Source organism: Macadamia integrifolia, chromosome 8 (genome assembly GCF_013358625.1).
Source record: "Macadamia integrifolia cultivar HAES 741 chromosome 8, SCU_Mint_v3, whole genome shotgun sequence".
NCBI lineage: Eukaryota > Viridiplantae > Streptophyta > Magnoliopsida > Proteales > Proteaceae > Macadamia > Macadamia integrifolia.
The window spans coordinates 25,582,833-25,601,496 of NC_056564.1; the positions used below are offsets into that span (position 1 = coordinate 25,582,833).

Genomic DNA, 18,664 nt, shown 5'->3' on the forward strand with positions numbered 1-18,664 from the left:
AATTTACACATTGAAGTTGTAAATTAGATTAAAACTTTTTTTTCGGGGGCCGGGGGGGAGGTTGGTGGTGCAAGTTTGTGAAGGACTACTTGGGGTGGACCGATGGTGTTAAATTTGTGTTTATCAACTTATATCAAGTCTGAATGTTAGATTGTTTTTAATTTCTAATTATTTTTTATTTCTTCAATGATATAATGGGTGAAGAAAGAATTTGACCAAATTCCACGGTAATTAGAGAGTCAAGGCTACTGGATGAAACTTCCAAGGCTCCCTACCATGTTATTGGGACCTTCAAGTAGTACAATTTTGGTATGGATTCTACTCCTCATAAATCTTTTGTGTGTTTCTTAATTTTTATGTTAATGGATATGATACATTGGTAGAATGATCGATTTTTTTTACCCATATCAATATTTTGAATGCATTTATGGATGGTGTTAAAGTTTCTTTTAATGTAATATACCATGTCTGAATTGAAATCTATGCATTGATAATTTTTATTTTTTTTCTATTTTTTAAAATTCATAGTTATTTTGTTGTTGGACTTCTTTTAGTTCCTATAGTTTCAAATTTCTTAGTCTACTTGTATATATAGAATAAAAATTTTAAAAAATATTGGAATTATTGTAGCTGCTTATCCCTAATTGAGAGTCCGAGGAGTCGATGGTTTCAATTACAATAGAGCTTTTTTCTTTTCATCTTATGCAATGTAAGTGATATTATAAAACTTACCAAAGTGTCTCCAATGATTTACTCTTCTGTGAATATCTAAATCTGAAATCGGTAAAAAATATGAATTATTTCTTTCAAATCCCTTTTGTTATTGTTGCGGATAAATAGAGATTTTTCTAATTCCCCTTCTCTCTCTTACAGTTCTCTTCTCAGTTCACTTCACTCCCCACTGCCTCGACTTATCTCCGACTGAATCCAATCTTGAATATGTGAGAGCAACAATGTTGGCACAACCCCAGCACTGAGCAGTAGCGACCGAACCCACTCTTGAAACGATGATCGAAAGTCGGACTTCTCTGCAACTTTGTCGACACTATGAAATGTGTCAGAAATATGAAATATTTCTCTCAAATTTCATGTCATTATCAATATTTAAGTTGAAAATACTGTGGAATTTCTCAATTCGTAGGATAGATTTTTACTTTTTTTTTTAAATTTTCTATGAATCTTTATTTTTTTCTGCATTGAGGGCCTCATGATCTTATCAACTATAAAGGCATTGAAGATTACTTATTTTTTTCTAATGACTTTTTATGAATATTTATTTAGCCGATTCAACAATATTTTGCCATCTTATCTGACTACTTGTTTTGAGATTTGTGTTCATTGTAACAGCTCCTTAGAATGCTCTAATCATTTATCCCTTATTTCAGTGACAATTTAAGGAGAAGAAGGTACAAAGATGTTATTTAAGGTTTTCCTGTAAAGTAACCTAATGACACGTTTGTATTTTGAATTATTGTAGTAATTTTTCTTGTAATTTCAGATTTATAAATTAGTCTATGTACTTTATACTAAATAAAAAATTAGAGAACGAATGGTTTTGGTTTTAATTTGTAATATTGAAGAATGACGAATCAAATCATTTTCTTGACACTATTTGGTTTTTATCTTAAAGCATTATTGTGCCATTTATAATGCCCAATAGACCTTTCAAGATACCATTTTCCTCTGAGCTTGTCTAACATTGAAAATAAATAAACTTCAGTTCCAAGAATAGTGCGTCAAACAAACAACAGATACTAAAGTAGAATGCACTAAAAAGTCATGATAACATTTTTGATATCCATGTATACACATGCACATATTTGACTTATTTGTGATCCAAGAAAGTAATTTTGCTCTAACAAAAAAAAGGGAAAGGGGGGGGGGGGGGGGGGAAGGCATTATTGATAGATGAATTGAGGATAATATTTATTATATTATTTATTTTGAGCTAGACATCTCTCTCTCTCTCTCAACATATGGCCATGCACGTGTAATATATATATAGCAGGGGGTGTAGGGGGATGCATCCCCCCGCTCAAATTTTTTATTTGAGGGCAATTGTGTACTTTCTGGATTAAGGTTTTTTGCTATATATTTATAGCGAGGGTTTATTTCTTTGTAATGCAAACAATACTCAGAGGTGTGAGGACGAGCGTTGTAACTCTATTCTTTATTGATTGTGAAGCAGAATCTCATCTCACCGGGGACGTAGGCAACCTTGTCAAACCTCATAAAATCCGTGTGCATTGTTTGTTCTTGTTTTTTCATTATCTTCTACATCGTTTTAGGGTTGCGTTTCTACAAATTGGTACAAGCACATGTAAATATACGTATGGTTGGCTCTATGTGTGTGCGTGTGTGTGAGAGAGATAAAGAACAAAATGTCCACATCAAACTAAACATTTCAATTGTAGATGATATCCATTGGAACGATTAGCAAGTTAAATTTCAAATAATACTAGACAATTACAACATTTTTTTGACAATCAATGGTTAAATGCTATTTTAGGGCAGGGAGAGAAAGAGAGAGAACCACTTCTCCTACAATATTCATTTTTTTTTTTTTAAATTGTTATCTTTTTCAGGTTTAAAATGATTAGTAACATTAATTTTTAAATTTCAAATCATAATTTGCAATTATAACCTTTTTTTTTAGATAGTCAAAGATTAAATGCTATTCCAGGGGAGAGAGAGAGAGAGAGAGAGAGAGAGAGAGAGAGAGAGAGAGAGAGAGAGAGAGAGAGAGAGACCTTGGAAGAATATCTCTCTCTCTCTAACTATTTATATGGGAGATTTGACTCAAACACAATATTATTTAGACTAAATCTTGTCACTTTAATCAAGTTTCTAACTTGTTTAAGTGTTAGTTGACTTGGTTTAACTCATTAGTTAATATTGTAGGAAAATTGCAAAAAGTCAATCGCTTCCCTCTTACAGAATTCATTTAAAATAACTATTATGTTTTTTTTTTTTTTTTTTTTTTTTTTGTTTAAAAAACCAAAATATTCCATGACACTATCATTGAGGTTAAAATGAAAATAACTTATTATAATTAACCATAACCCGTCAATCTTTTTGCATAGATCCTCACACTTGTCCTTGATTGAATTCACCATGTAGCCAACCCCATTAAGTTGGGATAAGGTTTTGGATGTTGTTGTTGTTGTATAGAAAGACAATAGAGTATCTAAGGATTCCAATTATTTGTCTTTATGATGCTCTACCACGTTGCACCTATTGGATGCCTTAGTCACGGATCAAATTTATAGGAGGAACCTTGACATGAATTCTCACAACTTAGGTTTTTGAAGGCTCTACCGAACATGCTCATAATGCATATCCATACCTAAAGGAATTACACCCAAAAAAAAAAAAAAATAGGTATCAATTTAGAATTGAAGAATCAAACTAAAATAAATCACTTCTCTTTTGATTTTAAAAGCTGAAACGTTTTCCTTTTCAATTTCATGTGGTGTTGTTAGGAATTAACAATACAATAGAACATTGATTTACGAAAAAAAAAAAAAAAAAAGAAAGAAGAGAGATCATAGATACACACAAATTTATGTGATTCACTTAAGATGGACTAAGCCCATGATAAACAAATTTTTCACTATTTTGATAAAAAAAAAATTGCAAAATCATACACAACTCCTTACGAATTACAAGGCAACCCACTATTTATTGCGTTTTGCGCAAGGCATAGAGAAACACTAATTTCCTAAAGGCAAAATGGTCACGGTACATGCAGAGAAATAGGAATGTGGAACTTCTGGGACTGGTGAATGTTCATGTAAGTAATATGATTGACACGTGTTAAATATGTTAATCCCACTAACAGAGTTGTAAACATAATATTATTAATATTTAAATAAATAAATAATAAAGATCCCAATATAAGCGGACTCCTCCTTTGATTCCGCTTAGAAATCTTGATCATCTCTCTCTTGAAGTTTTGTTTATCAATCTCACTGAAGATTTGCATCCATGATAAATTCTCATAGGTTAATAATATCTACCCAAGAATTAATAATAAAATCCTAGATATTCAAGAGCGTTGTTTATTTTATAAATTCAAATTTGTCCTCCGCCATACATGCAAGCTTTACTGTCCAAATCCCTTCCCTAATGATTAATATGCAAACATGGTATTTGGATATGTGTGATTAAGTCTCTCATATGCTCAGTGCCTGAAAATAGTTATGTTGATTTTTTTCTTACCTCATCCTATTTTGAAAGCAAAGCAAGAGAGAGAGAGAGAGAGAGAGAGAGAAAATTGAGATTTCCCAGTAGAATCGAAGGAGTCCGCTTATATTGGATTTTTATTTTTTATTTATTTATTTATATAAAAAAAATATTAGACAAGTTAAGTAGCCACGTCTGCCATCTCTTCACCCTAAAAACTAAAAACCAATTACAATATAAAAAACTAATAGATGGTTTAGGTTAATCTAATATTAAAAGAAGGGTTGAGGTTTTCTGGTCGATCACCCCATCTATGAATCTTTTGAGAGGTGTTTTTTAGACCGTTGGATATAGGTTTCATTGTGTTTGAGTGTTGATTTGGAATAAGTAATAGGGAAAATTACATGATTACCCACCTTTGGGTTTCCCTTTACAAAATTACCCACAAAAAGTTTTGGTCAACAAAAATACCCAAAATTAGGTTTGGGTTTACAAAACTACACAAAACAGTGATTCTCCTTCATCTGCCTATTTGTTTTGTCATTTTTACCCCTGGCCCACCTCGGCCTCCATAGGCCGCGCTTCACCTCTGCCTCTGAAAAACCATGCTGAATCTAGGCCTCCATCATGCCGTGCTCCACCTCGACCTCCATCAGGTCGTGCTGCCACCTTTGCCTCCATCAGGCCAGCTCCACCTCTGATCCATAAAGCCGTGCTGAACCTAGGCCTACATCAGGCCGTGCTCCACCTCGGCCTCCATCAGGCCGCGCTACACCTCTGCCTCCTTAAAGTCGTGCTGAACCTAGGCCTCCATCAGGCTGTGCTCCACCTCGGCCTTCTCAGGCCGCGTTAGCACCTCGGCTTCCATCAGGCTGGGCTTCCACCTCGGCCTCCATCAGGCCGTGCTACAAGCTTGGCTAGGGGTAAAAATGACAAAACAAATAGGCAGATGAAGGAGAATCACTGTTTTGGGTAGTTTTTTAAACCCAAACCTAATTTTGGGTATTTTTGTTGACCAAAAATTTTTGTGGGTAATTTTGTAAAGGGAAACCCAAAAGTGGGTAATCATGTAATTTTCCCTAAATAATATGTATAAAAATTCATATATGTATTGTAGGATACAGTTTATATAATTTTTTTTTTTTTTGGTAGAAAGCCCAAGATACAGTTTATATAATCTAGGGCAACGAAAGAGGGAAGAGCAACGCCCCAACCGACCGGCCTTGCAGGAGAACGATCAAGCAACAGACTTCTTTTTACCCCGACAGATTACCCTTACTTCCAACTTCAATTTGTTGGTTATAAGATTCATTCCTTGAAAAGTCGAAGAGAGGGAGGTTTTTATCTGTGACGGTCTCTGTTCTTCTTGTTGAGTTCTGAAACTGGTTAATTGATTGATGTCTGAAGCTCTGAGACTGAAGCTGTGATCTGAACCAAATTGGAAGGAAGCTCTGTTTTCAGCTTTCAAATGATCTCTTATCAAATCTAACTTCCATTCATAGCTTATTCGCACTTTTTCGAAAGGACCAAAACGAATGAAGTGTTTTGGTCTCTGGGAGCTTATATTTATCTTCATTTCGAAGTTCCCTTCTCTTGATTAGCCGACGGTGAGACATGGGTTCAGCGGTTCTCTGGTTAATTTATCTTAGGTTCAATACTTTAGACTGATGCTGGTGGAATCGATTATAGTTTTTTCTACTCACTGTATGGGAATGTGATAGGCTCTGAGTTTCAAGATCAGAACCCCATAAACAGGTTCTCCTTGTGATACTAAGCTAGAAACTTTTATGTGAAACCCATGGTTTATTGAACTGTGTTTTAGAAGTCAAAAGTAGTTTCCTCTAATTATCTTTTTTCTTCAGGCTCAATCAGTTGTAAGTGTTTTGGATCTATTTGTTCCAAACTATTTAATACATTGACTGTTGGAGACATGGAGATAGCCTAGCCTATCAAGGTGTGAGGATCCATGGATTCTCAATGGTCTGGGTATCTGCCATCTCCTTAATCCATCAACATAAGTTGAAAGTGAAAGACTTGCTTTTGACCTCATACTTGCATGTAGGAAGCAAGGTCACAAACATGCTTCAACAAATACTTCTATGGAATCCATTGAGTGCTTGAAAAAATATTATATTTAAAATACGTATATGCTTAAACTAGAACCAATTGGCATCTTACATTTGCCTGACGATGCTTTAGATTTTTATTTGATCAAAGTCTATTAATTGAAATAAATTATAGTATTGTACAACATCATAATCTGACCCCATTTAGTTGAGATAGGGTTATGATTTTTGTATTGTACAACATCAACAAAGGGTAAAAGATCCCTAGGGCTCAAAACTACATGGAAAAACCTATAACAAAACCCTAAAGGAACACCCCCAAAAAAAGTAAGGTGTCTTTCGCTTGACTACACTCTCTATGAAAGTCATTAGCAAAGGAATTTGCTGATCTTGGTCTCCAATGGAATGAAACAGAAATAGATAAGTCATGTGATGGATTTGCTGGACAATGTTGGAATATTTCCATGGACATGGTTGAATTACCTTCTGCCATGATGTTGTCAAGTTGCACCCTGATGGGCAGCTCCAATCCTGTGCAAAGCAATGTCAACATGGTCTGGAATGCTACTAGCATCATGTTGTTGGTAAGTTCTAGCTGCCAAGATATACATCGTTTGTATATTTTTCTCTATGACCAAATATCTGAAATGAATGATTTGAACTAATTCTCTTCTGCATGGCTCTGTTTTTGCCCATCTATTTTGTGTTGGATGCTTTTAATTTCTTTTCTAGGTAATTATTACTTAAGATTGATTCTCTTCCGAAAAGAACTTAACCACATCAATGGATTTATTTTTGCTTAGCTTGGGGGCTATCCTCCAGTGCAATGTTGAAAGTTCAAAAATGCCAACATGCATAATTGGGTTCAAGTGTGAGAGTGGCTATTTTATTCAAAAATGTTGAAGCTGAGGATCACCCGTAATGTGCATCTACCGGGAGACTGATGTCACAATAGGGTCCACTCCGTGTGTTTTTGAAAGAATATGATTAAATATTAGGTCAATTCATGTCCGATGGGTCTCTAATATTAGTGAGGACTCAGGCATTCAGTTTTGAGAAGATAAATGATGAGAGGATGGTATATTTCTGAAATTTACCCACATTTGTACATGGTTTGTAAGCATAGGGATTATGGCTAACCAGGTATTTGAAGTAGTTAATACCTTAAGGGCTTAATTGCCTGTGTACTGGTGTTCAGAAGAGCTTTACTTGATTTTGAGATTGCCCAGAGTGCAAACCATCTCGAGTCTACAAACTATTTGTATTGATGTCATGTCATGTGAAAGGAGATAAAAAGATGGCTTTCAGTCAGTTCTCAGAGAAAGCATGTTATGATTTTCTCTAGAAATGAATCTGATATTTCTGATAGAGCTATTATTTGGAGGTGCCCTGCTCCTCTACGGGGTTGTTGTTTTTGCTTGGAGTCTGTCCTTAACAAGTCACAAGTCAATCCAGTGCTTTACCTTGTGTTCACATGTGTTTGCTTCTTTGTTTCCTCGAAAGGAGAGGTAAAAAAAAAAATTAAAATATTGTGTTTCATATTGATCATAGGTTCACATGCCATGCTTTTGTCTTCTCTGGTATGGCTCTTGTTGGGTTAATACTTAGTAAAGCAGTAGATTATCTTGTAGAAAACAATAAATTTTGTTAGTTAAAGTCCTCCACTTGCATAAAAAAGCTGGAGAAAGGGAGATTTTTAAAGAGCTTGAAAACAATAGAGTGAAATAAATGTTACTTTTGTTCAAATTAGTAGATGTGATTTATGCTAATAAATTGTATATCAGTAGTATGATGTGATAATATTTTGACGGGGCACTGAAATCCACATTCTATTGTTTAGTTTTAGGAAACATGTAATGTTCTTGTATAGTATATATGGCCCCTGTTCGTATCTGGTTGGGCAACTGTGGGATCAAGATGCCATTGAACTTGGCTCTTGGTGTTAACTGTTAAGTTCATTTTTTTTGTTTTGTTTTTGGCTTCTTTTTTGTTTTGGATCATTGTTTTTTCCCCATATGCTCTAATTTTGAGGCCGCTGAAATGCTTTAATTGTCCTGCATATTGATTGCTCATTGCTTTAGGACTGCGAAGCATTGTATAAGTCTAATGGATGCTCACCAATTTTTTTCTTGTTACTTAAGAGTGCAACTGTTTTTTTGCTTTCTTGAAAAAAAAACAGGGCAACTGATTTATAGTTTTCTAACCAATCACTAATTGGATTAGTATCCAAAGTCTGAATACCATGATGTGGATTTCAGCTTTTGCCCAAGTTGCTATATACACAATGTGCTTGAACTTTGATGCAAGACAATATACAAAACCCCGCAGGTAATGGGCTCACTTAGGTAGATCAATAATCTAGTTGATATGGCTAATAATGCAAAATTCAGTGGAACTATATAAGGTTTTCAAAATAATTGAGTATGGATTCATAAAATCGAACTCTTGTTCAGAGCGATCACCAGTTGCCTTTCATGTTATGAATTTTACATCAGTTCATAAACTTAAGAAAGCAATAATAGCCTAAACTAATCCTATTATATGGGCTGTAACTTCCAGAAAATCCAATGAACAACTTCATAACAGCAAAACAATGAGTAAACTGGTCTTTCTCTAGTGATCTTGCAGTAAAAACACTATACTATGGTTCCATGGATGGTGAAGAAGTAGAAAGAAGGATGCAGACATACAGTATAGTACCAACTAAGCACCATTCTAGACTCTAGAGCGTATCAACAACCAAACCTATTGTTTTTCCATAGCTCCAATCATTTGTTGAGAAGAAGATTGGCAACAATAACTAGATGCCTGAAGTTTCTAGTATTCAGAGTGGGAACTCTACACCTTCTTTGCCCGTCCCCTGTCTCTAGGAAGTTAAAGCCTTGTTTTCCAGCCCCTAAGTACCATTTCATCTTCCTTTTCCATATCTGAAATTATAAATTTATTTACCCATAACTACAGGGTATAGGTTTTGTTTGGATTGATTATCATTTTTATACTTATTTATTAAAGGAGTATGAACTTGTGAATTTGTATTCTTCGAGGGTGAATGCTTCTATACTTATGTGTTCTTTTTAAGGTTTCTCCATTTAATAAATAAGTATTCTTGGACGGTTGAATGCTTCTATACTTGAGTTGCAGTTAATACTTATTTATCAAATGGGCATGAACTAGCGAATTTGTATTCTTGGAGGGTTGAATGCTTCTATACTTGTGTTGTTACCTGTAGTTGTACATGATGGATAGAACTATAATTTTTTTGCTTGGTACTCAATTAGGGTTTATGTTTGTTTTCTTGGACACCCCTTTGTGTTTGTTCTCTTTCTATCTTATTGCTCTATGTTTATTAGAATTGTCATCAAGCGATGTTATTATCTGGATTTTTCCAACTATTTTTGATTGTTAGATGAATCTTTAGCTCAAAATGGAAGAGCACCTGGGTATTACCCAGGATATGATGGTTCGAATCCATCAAGATTCTCAAACAAGGAACATTTCACTCAGATTTCATTGTTGTTGTTGGTACTCTTATAACTGAATTCTTGCTTCTCAGCTAGTTTAGTTGATCACTTGGTTTGTACTGGTTCGTTGATTATTTAGTTTAATTGAATATGTGGGAGGAGATTTGGCATTATTTGGCTTATGGTTGATGGGTAAGAGAAGTTCTGGGTGGTTTCACTGTCTTTATAGGCTTATTGTGAGGTCAATTTAGCTTTTTATTTAATTTTCTGTTGTCTACATGTTGTCTACCAGAACATGATCTATTTGAGCTGGACTTTTCCAAGTCAACTTCTCGTGTCACTATGACCTTTTCTTTACCAGAATTTGCATTCAGAAAAACATCAGTGTTTATATTACTCTTTTCGTCTTTCCTTGTTTTCATTTTCTCTTTCCAATGACCAGATTTGAGTCATCCATTTGCCCAAGAAATCAGCTTCAGCAGCACATAGATGCAAATGCAATGGTTCAAAGGAATTGAAAACTAATGCAGGATCTTCTTTGGTTTATTTCAGGTTGCAATAATATGGTTTGGAGTTTCAGGTTAGATGGGGCTAAGACAATGATTCTCGGGTGCTGCTGAGGTTATAAATTGGATGGTGTTGATGTAGAGGTTATGCCTAGGGACACTAATAACCTGCTCTGGTCTTGGGAGTAACTTTCTGGAATACAAGGCAAGAAGGCTACGACAAATGTAATGAACTAGCATTAAGCTAAAAAGGGCCAAGGAGAAAGGCAAGAGTGATAAAATTTATAGGCATCCAAAAAGAAAGAAATAAATAACCAAGAATCAATCATGTTTTTGGTCAATTGGTATAAAGTATATGGTTGAAACTAAGGAATAAAAGAATGTGCAATAGAGCAATGAATTGTATTGAAGGTCTTCAATGGCACGCCCTGTGGCCTCATCTATGACATGAACCATAGTTGCTGCTCTAGCATTTTTCTGTCCAGATCTCAACATCTACCACCTGACAATGAAGGTCAGCAAGTGCAACACATACTTCAGTTTTCTAAGACAATTAGAATCTTGATGGATTCGAACCATCATACCCTAGGTAACTCCCAGGTGTTCCATTTTGAGCTAAAGATTCACCTAACAAACTAAATTAATTAGAACCACTCCCACAACAAGGAAACCAACTACCCAGTACAAACCTAGACAGAGTAATACGATCATGTAGATAAATAGCTATTAGCTAGTGTGCATTTAATATGCCAACTTTATCAACCTAGCTTTACAACCAAGTATTTGTTAGATCTACCTTCCTTGGTAAGAAAAAGTCAGCTCAATAATCATTAAAGGCAATCCAAGGGCATTAACATGCAACTTTTCCGCCATCAGTTTCCACAAATGCAAGAACTTCAAACTAACCAGATGCAGGATGTCACTCCATCTTGAAGGACCCTCAAACAGCATGAGAGGCAGTAGAGGCATAAAAGTTTGTTTCCCATCAAAATGAACAATCACAAAGAATTTTCATACTAATGAAAGTTGTCCACTTCTCCTGGAATTAAAGAGTAAACCCTATACATCCAACACCCCAAATTGCAAGAAGACCTTGTTTCAAACATCATTGAAGTAGGTCGCTGGAATCTCTTGGGGGGAAGACAATGTTGCCACACACTTGAACTGTCATAGAAAAAAGTTGGAATCAGCTCTTTTTGAGTATGCATCACCAAGTAATTATAAATAAGTGAAAATGCAAATTTTCAATCAATATAAATAAGTAAAGAGAGAACAAGAAGATTGAAGAAAATTTCATGTCACCCACCAAAGGAAGATTTGCATTCACTTGTCAAGTAATTTGGTTGAAAGTTAAAGATATTAGAAACAAGTACTCTTGGTATGCTGATTAATATTTACATAATTCAGATAAGGGACCATGTTTGGTTGCTGAGAAGTTAGCGACAAACTGACTAACAGGGAAGACGCATCTATGGCTTATACAGTTATTAAGAGAGTTTTACAGCAATTAGTACAAATAGTAAGACAGCCATGTAACTACAAGAAACAGGCATATGATCTAAATACCTTGGAGCTTCCAGTGAACAAAACCAATGGTATACGTGTATCTTTCGCTATTCCTTGTGTTATTTCAGCACCACCACAGAAAGAAGTGAAAATTGAACCGGGTAAGTTATTCTTTTCAAGAACCTCAGCCACTATCTCTTGTCATTGCTATGGTGATCAATGGAGTTGTGGAAGCTCCTTTCATATAATGCATGGCATAGTGAGGGACTAGTTTCCAACATAAAATTTGATTTGTGGAAAAATAACTCAATAAACTTGTTCAAAAGAAATAATTTTCTTTAAGGAAATTTTTCAGATTTTGTAGTGGCAACAAGCAACACGGATGAAATGGAAGTATGGAGTTGATGTCTGTACAGCAGAAGTGGTCAATAATCTCTCTGAAATTTATTTATTTTTTCTCAAGGGGGAAAGGGTGGGGGGTATGATTTATCCAGTGAAAGAGCCAATGACATTAAACATACAATTTTAATTTCCACAACTGAGTTTCTAGTAACTCATGAAAAGTTATGGCCAACTGTTTCACAATTAAGCATTGAAGCATGCATTGTTGGACATTATGTAGATGTTAGCACTCAGATAGATTAGATTTAATAGGTGCTTAAGATAAACTGCCTTGTTATCAAATTATGTGTCAGGAAAATAGCAGAAAGATTAGTTAAATAGTATAAACACTAAGAACTTGGGTTTTAGATTCTTTTGTGTCAATAAGCACTATTCAACAATAGTAAAAATTGTTTTTTCTTGATCCTTGTATGCTGAATTTTTTGATCTTGCACAACCAAAAAAATAAGGTTATCAGGTATTCTAAGTTTCCAAACCAAGAAATTTGAAAGGTAGAGTCATAAGCCTACCAGACAACACAGTTGCTATAGACCAAAGCAATGCAGGCATTCCATATTACAGAACACAAATGTGTGAAATTTCTTGCATAGAAAAACCAAAAGAATATCAGAAATGAAAAATTTACCAAACTCAATGTAACAGGATTCCAATTTATGTGTCTTATCTGTATTTTTTCTTTATTTCTCTGTGTACAGCGGGAAGTAATTCCTCCCTTTTTTCTTTTTCTTTCTTAATCCCACTTCCTGAAAGTTCTCAAATAATTGTTATTCATCAAATCTCCCATAATCCACTCTGATATAAACTGTAATAGTAAAGGAAACTTCCAAATTTCTATCCATCAATTGGAAAAGTCAAAAAAGCTCACCAAGAACAGCATATGGGAAGTTGAAAAGCTATAATTACACCAACTATTCCGAGAGGATTCCACACCTGTGACATAAAAAGCATGTGCAAAACGCTATAATTTGCATATGGAGGAGTTATTTTCAGTTATCATAGTCCAGATTCACAAAGACGAATCGCACCTCCAGCATCATATGATTTGGTTATGTTAAAAATATAGAGCAGTGCAAACCCTGTCAGCAATAAAAACTTGGACTAGTTAGGGTTAAGCACCTCCTATTTGCAAGAACCCGTACCTCCCATGATATAATAACCTATAACAATATAGCCATTGTAACACAAGAATAGTACTAGAAGTATCCAGTCTTCTTGTAGTTCTCTGGATATTCTTCCCTTTCTTCCTACGAATGAACCCAAACAATAAGGAGTAACCCATTTCACACAAAAAAATAAAAATGAGGTGTTAGGGTTGTTGAGATGGGAATGAAGGAGAGAGAGAGAAAGAGAGATGGCGGAGCTGGTTGACGAGAGTTGACGAGGCGGGGTATGGATTTGGATAACAGGGGTTTGTGGTCGGGAAGAAAATTGACGAGCTCAGAAGGTGTTAGATTTTGACGAGATGGGAAGGGAGAGGGAGGGAGAAAGATAATGGAGGATGACTAAAGGAAGATACCATACGCTCACTCTATCTCCCGCGACTCCTTTCTCTCCCATTCACAATGTTCTCTCTCTCCTACCTTCGTCTCTTTGCCTCACTCCTCTGCTCCTACTCACTCTCCCTGTTTCCCCAAACCTTTTCTGCCTCCCAGGCCCTCTCTCTTTCCCTGCTCCCATGCACTCACTCTCCCCCACTCTTTCTGATTCGCTCCCATTTTTTCTCGTCTCTACTCTATTGGGAGATTGAAAATGTCTCCGTTCCCGCCTATAGAGGCATTTACAAAATCCATTCCCGCCTAAGAGTCGTGTATATTATTGAAAAAAGGTTCATCCAATGAAATATAGCGAGCTGTATTGAAACACATTAGTCACATATTACTTCTCTAAGAAATGTCAATTTTGGACCAGTTTTTGTTCCATTTTGTTGGTTTCAATGCGAAACCAAGTGAAATCAAAACATAAACCTATAAGGGTGCTTCGGTTTTGATTTAAAAGTTTAGGTTTCTTGTGAGATTTTCTGATTTGTTCTATGTACAATTTTGTTTTTGTACGATCCAAATCCCTATCGGAATGGATCATGCAATGGTCCACAGACCATTTTGACTTATATGCCATTTCTCAATATGCCATGTAACAAGTGCTATCAGTTTGAGCCTCGGGGTACAAATCCAAATGACAACATGAATGGATTTTTATTTCCTCATCAATATGGATCATATGATGCCTCATATAGGTAAACCCATGGAATTTTTTTTTCACTAAAAATCCATGTGTATTAAGAAAAGAGAAAAAGGAAAAAAAAAAAAACAATATACAAGCATATTACATCATTTGGGCTCAGAGGGAAACTACTCCACCTTCGGCATTGCCATCAGTAGAAGAGAAGAGACCCGGTGGTTACTATTCTTCACCATGGCAAAACAATGTCTAACAATCTTAGAAATCTCCTGGAAGCGTTTAGCATTTCTTTCTTGCCATATATTATAAGGAACAAGAGTGAATCCACTCATCCATACACTGTTAACATGGAACTTCTTCGCAACTTACTTCCACCACATAACGAGGCTGCCCATATCCACAAAAGAAATCCACTGAATCCCAAATCGACCACAAAACTCCCTTCACAAATTTAATGCAAATTCACATTTATGTAAACCCGTGGATTTTCATTAGAGACAAATTAAAAATTTCCTTATTAGTTTGGTTTCGGTTTCACTATTCCCACACAAAAATTTATTTAACTCAAACCAAAACTGGCCCAAACTGACCGATTGACACCCCTAATTTTACCTACAAGAAGGCAACTGTGGTCATGCCCAATTATAGCAAGTATGAAGGAATCTCTCTACAATTATTGACTTACCTATAAGGAGGGCTGATGTGGCCAAGTCAAATAGTTAGACTATAAATGAAGGCCCATAATTATTCAATTTGAACATTAAATACAAAAAATAATTATAGTAGAAGTGACCCAAAACTTTAATAAAGAAGAGAAATGATATTAAGTTATGGTTGTTCTATAATAAAGGGGATCGGGAGAGGTAGGTCAGGCTACAATGAGTTGGTTCAGGTCAAACTTATTGTCAATCAGGCGCCCGAGGGACTAGCTACCTACACTGTGAATGCCTATTTAATAAATGTGTGGGCTTGCTTAACATATTTATTAATCAAGTCGGTCTAGGTCTGGCCATAAAAGTGTCGGGCCGTAAACCCTTATACTTATATACCCAATACATAACCCTAATACCCCATACTCTATACCCCCAATACCATACCTTATACTCTACACTTTCTCTCTTTACCCTATACCCTTTTACCTTTCATGTTTACTAATTAAGGAAACACCTCCCATGGCCACTTCTACAGTTCTACATTCCCTGTTGTACCACTACCCCAATTGCCCAAATATGTTTGGAAAGTCAACTCCCCTCGAAGATATTCATTTCTCAAACCCAATATCTCATCTTAAAAATTACATGTAAAATGTATCATTACCAAATATAGTTAAAAAAAATCAAGTAGTTTATATAATCACACTGAATCACATGATGTATGATTATAAACATTCATTTTTTAAGTATGAAAATTCCACTTCCATTCCCTTTAAATTCCCCTTGCAAGCAAACGGAGCCATAGAAATATTTAAATTTAAGATGATCTTTCGCTATCCACAAATACGACCATATATATCAAGGACTTACGACTCATTTATTAATATGCTCTTTGAGAAAGCTAGCTGCAATTTTTGTAGTTAAAGTGTCTTTCTTTGAGCAATGGCAGAAAAGGGAGTTCTCAAAATCCACCCAAGAGAGAGGGGTGGTAAAAATCTTCGAAACTACCGGCTTCTGAAAGAGAAATGTGACAAGTGTTGCATTCCAACTTCACAGGATAAGTGTCAAGTTCTAAACATTCACTAACAAGAAAAACACGCCTCTAATAAAAAAATCTCAGGTATTCTTTGAAAATCCTTTACAATAATGACACCTACTTATAGATGATTGCCTTAACTAACTTTGTTATGAATAGTTGAACCAAAAGAGTCTTGGTGGATTCGAACCACCATCCCCTTGGAACATGATTGAGATATGCTCATGTTCCAAGTGCTCTACCAATTGAGCCAAAGACCCAGAGAATTGTCAGGTAAAGATGCAATAAGACTACAAGAATTTCATTTCTTACTTTTTATACAGAATTTCACTTCTTTGAGTGAGTAAAATTTCATAAAAATGCAAGAAGCACAAACTAAGTGAGTTATTAAAATAGAATTTCACCATCACAGTCAAGTTGATCAAAACCATATGGAAGATAATCCTGGAGTAATCTCCTACCATATGGTAGATTACATCCTCATATAAACTAGCCACATCAAAAAATAGACAACTTAGCACCAAAAAATACAGCAGATGTTCTTACATTCAGCGACTCATCTATATCACAACCCTGCAACACATGAAATATGTTTGCAACTCATCTAGCTTGCAAACATAGGTAGGTTTCTATGCAGATGAATATGATTTTATCAAAAGAAAGCCTCAAAACTGAAATAAACACAATATAATATCAGAATACTGGTCTCAATCTGAGTCAGCCCCTCTCTAATCAATGGATCAGGTACCTCTATTATTCCCCCTTTTTCCCCTGTTCAACTTCAGTCTCATATTTTTGTTCTTCGATTAGATATCCAAACATCCACTGCTGGTACTTCACTTGTAAAGAGAAAAAAAATGATACCATTTCTTCAACTATAGATTGGGAAATTCAGGTGAAACCTCACCGGAATAAGCATCGAAAAAATCACTGAGACCCAGAAGATATGGAGAAGTTTCCAAGCTCTAGGAGACACTGCCTTCAGTTACTCCTTTTTTTTAACATTAGCAGATACATTCATGCAGTCAAATAACCAATTCCTTATAGAATCTGAAACAATGAGATTTGATAAAGAATATTGAACCCCTAAAAAACAACATCCTTATTGTTGAATCCTACTGCACTCTTCAAATGCAGGTGAGATGCCATCAATAAATTTTCCATTTTCTTTTATTAAAACCTTTAGCACATTCATTACAGATTTGCAGGGGCCCTCAATACTGCAGGTGAAATCAAATGTTAAAAAAAATCCAATAAAACACTTCAGTACAATGTACTAAACCAATAAATAGAAACCAACAATTTTCATCTTATTCATTACAAAATTGCAGCTGCTTTTAAATTTTCAGCAAATGAAGTTGTCCACATGACAAACTGAAACCTAAATTTTTTAGGAAATATCAAATAGAAACACAATTGAGAGAATATTGTCATGCTACTATGTGGGGGAATTCACTAGACACACTTGATTGGTTTATTTCCTCAAAATGAATACCTTAAAAAACTAACAAAACTGATTCATATATCACCAAACAAAGGGGTGAAAAAAAAAAAAACAAGCATAAAACTTCACCTCCTGACAAGCCCCATCCTACCGTCTTACATTCTGAATTGCATTGTCCTTCGTCATCTTATTCGACAAACTGATCAAATAGGGCAACAATATGAGAAACCATCTTAAGAAAGAAACAGGTTATACCATTTGTAGCCACAAAATATGGTTATATGTCCAATTGAGCCACAAAACCTAACTGGAAAAAGAAAAATGTATCTCCAAAATCTAGAAGGAACTAAAGAAAAAGAAAGATTCAAATAAGTGGCAATCTTACCAAACGGGTTTTTGGTTTCTCAATGAGATATCATAAAGAACTGAATAAACAAAACCCAAATTAGTTCCATCATATAAAACACAATGGCTCCAAATTGAGTGCATTGAGATTCATGGGTTGTATAAGCAAAACCGGTAAAAAAAATGACTAGAAAGAAATTCTTTTCTGTGTGGTCAGTAAACGGAATGGCCAATTAAATCCTGAAAGCATAGAGGAAAACGGAATTGGTTGGGACAAGGATATCCTCCTTACCTCCAATTTATCCCCACTCTCTATCCAGCTTTGCATTCATAGGCCCAAATGCTGCATGTAAAAGTTGGCACTTTAATGGTCTTCCTTACATTAACTACAACACTATCCTAATTAGATGCATAAAAGAGAGAGACATCTTAAGTGACTTCAACACTATCTGTTTTTGTTTTTTTTTGTTTTTTTCTATTCAAGGATAATGATCATCAACTTGTACCCATTTGCAAGAGGACCTGTACCTGAATTTTGATCCTTCAACACAGACTAATGAGAAACATTGAACACTATGTATGAAACTTGATATGCCTAACACCAAAACCTTACCAAACAAATGATACAGATAAAAGAACATTAGGCATCTTTATATTTCTGTTAGCATTACCAAGGTACAGGTTCCCTTTAAGATATCACAAAAAAGGTCTCCAGACCAAATTTCAAACTGGTGGTTCAAATTACTATTGGTCAACTATCTATCTATACTCTTCATTCCAACTATAATTAATATCAACTAGACTTATCTCAGTAGTTTCCCCAAGTGGTATAGGGCACTTTGTATTGCCATCGAAATAGACTTTGACAGCTCCCCCCCCCCC

General features: G+C 35.3%; 1 pseudogene; it reads left to right on the forward strand.

Moving 5' to 3' along the window:
- The first annotated feature begins 11,689 nt into the window (after positions 1-11,689).
- Positions 11,690-18,664, forward strand: part of LOC122086832 — a 13,223-nt pseudogene continuing 6,248 nt past the window's right edge.